General features: G+C 37.9%; 1 pseudogene; it reads right to left on the minus strand.

Annotated features, from left to right (window-relative positions):
* Window positions 1-824: 824 nt before the first annotated feature.
* Window positions 825-2,497, minus strand: LOC124959365 (olfactory receptor 4P4-like; annotated as a pseudogene).
* Between the last annotated feature and the right edge of the window lie 1,048 nt (window positions 2,498-3,545).

The following is a 3,545-nucleotide window of genomic DNA, read 5'->3' on the forward strand; positions in this document are numbered from 1 at the left end:
CACAACACAAAATGCATTTCTACACACCATATTTCTGTACTGAAAAAAAAAAAATTCCAAATGCTTTGTGGAAAAATAACACAATAAGACAACTAAAATCAAGGTATGAATAAAGTAACTAGTCAGAACCAACTTTCTTTTTGAATGGACAGAATATTTTCTGAGGATATTCCAGAGTTTTGCAGTTTGGGGAGGGGAAAAGTGAGTAGTTTTATGTATCATAAGTTCTAAGATTTGAAATGTGAATAAAGGCAATCCTCGGTGACTTTTCCTTCATGTTGACATGACTATTGAGACAGGAATAATTCAAATCAGGAAAGTCAGTGAAATTTAACTCAATTATTTCATTATTAATGTACAATTGTTAATGACAGAAGGAGATAATCTAGACCCTTAAGAACAAGACATATCAGTAAATAAAAAGACAAAATACTACTTTAGGAACAATTCCACGCTTGCTTATTTACTCCGTAACTTATATCAGAGTCAATTTCTAGACAAAATGTATATATTCAAAGAAATGTTAAAATACAGCACATAATCTTCTGGTTCAAGCAAATGATAAAGACATAATTCATAAGAAAAAACTAGCATGGAACATAGGATTATTTAATAGATAGCAAATGTACACAGAATACTAATATAATAAGAGGGAAAATATAACTGATATATAGGCAGGTCTTCAAAGTATTCCTGAAGAAGAGAGTGGCAGGTGGTGATTATCTCTAAGATGTGAACTCTCCAGCATAGGATCTGAGTCTCAAATGAGAGCAGACTGGGGGGACACGGTGGGAAGCAGCACAGATGTCTCCCTGCTTATTCAGTTATCGATGTGACATCCAAGCCCATACCTTCTGCATAGCAATTTTCATCTCCATATTTCTGAGTGTGTAGATGAGAGGATTCAGCATGGGGGTGACCACAGTGTAAAACACGTAGATTTCCTTGTCCTTGTTCTCACTGCCATCAGGGAGCACGTAGGTGTAAATGCAGGGCACAAAAAATAGAACTACTACCATTACATGAAAGCTACAGGTTGAGAGAGCTTCGCGCCACCCTGCAGAAGATCTTGTCCTAAGGTGATATAAAATCAGTAGATAAGTAGCTATTAGAACAAGAAAAATCACAACTACCACCATCCCTGAATTGGCAATCACTAAGATGCTAACAACGTAAATGTTTTTGCAGACCAATTTCAAAAGAGGCTTCACGTCACAAATGTAGTGATCTATCTGATTAGGACCACAAAAGGCAGCCTGAGCACCATGAGCAATAGGGCAATGGAGTGCCAAAAACCCACCCCCCAGGCCACCACGACCAGCAGGTTGCACTTCCTCCGGTTCATGATGGCCATGTAGTGCAGTCGCTTGACGATGGCCACATAGCGGTCAAGAGCCATGGACACCAAGATGACTATTTCCACACCTGCCAGCAAGTGGGTGGTGAAGAGCTGAGTCATGCAGCTGTTATAGGAAATGGTTTTCCTGGCTGCCGCCAAGTCCCTGATTAGCCGGGGAACCACGGTGGAGGTGTAGCACAGGTCCATGAGGGAAAGGTGGCCCAGAAAGTAGTACATGGGCTGCTCAATGAGGGGACTGCACGTGATGGTGAGCAAAACAAGGATGTTCCCCACTAACACCGCCAGGTGACAAAGGAGGAAGAGGACAAAGAAGAGCAGTTCTATCTCTTTATTTGCCCAAGGCCCATGAAAATAAATTCCGTGACATTTTTCTGATGCCCTGTGAAGTCAACTGGAATCCACGGTGCACAGCAGAAACTTAATTCATCTGAAATGAGACAGAACATATTATATCTTAATAGCCATTTTTCTGTTTTGGAGACTTTTATAAATTATAAAGCTATGTAGAAGTAACTGAGGTTTTATAGGTTTAATCTTTCAAATCTTTTAAGGTATAAATAATCATTACATTTATAATAATATTTAATGAAAGCATGCTTTATACTTCAGACTTTTATAAACATTTTAAATGCATTTAATTCTCATAAAAACCCAGGAAGAAAGGTTCTGCTATTCATTTTACACATGAAGTAATAGAGGAATAAAAGGGGTCAGTTAATTATAAAAAAACATTAAATTATTAAAAAGCAGACTAAAGATATGAGCCTGGATCTGATGCCAGATCCCACACCTCTAAGAGGCCTGCAATATTTTCCACAGATCAAATGGAACTGCAACTGAATACCATCCCTGTAATAAAAGTGGGGGAATCTTTCATCATCTCTGTTATTTTTTTTAACTCTATCATATTGAGGAAGACTTCTCCTATATTTTACATATAATTTACCTATGAAATTTTATCTCGCTACTAATTCATAAATCCAATAGAATTAATATTTTTTTAAAGGTGCAAGACTCTTAATCATAGTAGAAAAATAGCCTGATAATACTTTCGGTACCTCTCCATGGTATGTTGGGTCCAAGTTCACGACATGGAGAGGCTGGAAATAAAGAACCGTGGGCATCAATGCTGACCATCTAAGTAGAGGAGCACAGTGTATTACTATATGCAAACTTTACCTTTTCCCTAAGATTTCTGAATGCACATTTTAGAGGTTACTGCTAATGCACTAAAAACTGTAGGGATCTTGTAGTCTTTGGATAACAGTTTGAAGGACCTCAAGCACCCTGCTTATTAATCACACCTTCAGGCTGTGCAGCAATTCTGCTACTGTGCATCTGGGAACAGACAAAAAATACATTGAAATTTTCACCTTTAACCAGGATCTCAATGTCTCTGTCAGTCAACAAACCATTCTTTGTTTCAGGCTCTGTATTCTTTCAGTGGAATAAGTGAGAGACCATTATGTTTTCATGGGCAGTCCCTCCACAAAGGAGCATGGAGTAAGTGCCCTCTCAGATGCTCTGCTAACCTCTTTGTTGTTGGCACTGAGCAAATCATGCTCTCTGAGCCTCCTTCTGCTGGTAAGCAGAAATGATGCTACTCAATCTTCTTGCTGTATGCTGAAAGCAAGAAAAAGGAGTTCATGTAATAACATATGATACAACTTCCCAAGTCCATAGAACAGCCCTGCCCTCTGAAATCTTTTGCTGAGGAGCAAACTCTTGTAAAAGGAAGTGAATGTCAATATTTTCTCTTGATGTTTCCAGCTATTGGATTTGTATCTGCCAAAAGGAGAAATGTTGAAGTATACATTTTAAACACACATTAAGCACGTGGAAAAATGTAAGTGTTGCTGAGCTCATTTCAGATTCAAATTTTGTAGGAAAATTGAAAAACAAAGGAATTTCTGGATAATTTCTCATTAAAATTATGGTACAGAACTGTAGAAAAATAGACTATTAAAATCATAGAAATTACGAATCTTCCTTCAAAATATTACCTTGATTTTGACAAAAGCACCAGCATTTTTAAGCATTGATCCAGGATTGTCCTAGTTACAATGATTGAATATCAGTTAAGATACTACAGAACTATAGGGGCAAAGATGCTTCAAAGCAGTTCCCAGAGCTTTTTCTAGGAGCCCTCTGAAAAAGTCACCTCATGTTGAAATATCCCAGGTCC

This window comes from Sciurus carolinensis, chromosome 11, assembly GCF_902686445.1.
Source record: "Sciurus carolinensis chromosome 11, mSciCar1.2, whole genome shotgun sequence".
In the NCBI taxonomy this organism is placed as follows: domain Eukaryota; kingdom Metazoa; phylum Chordata; class Mammalia; order Rodentia; family Sciuridae; genus Sciurus; species Sciurus carolinensis.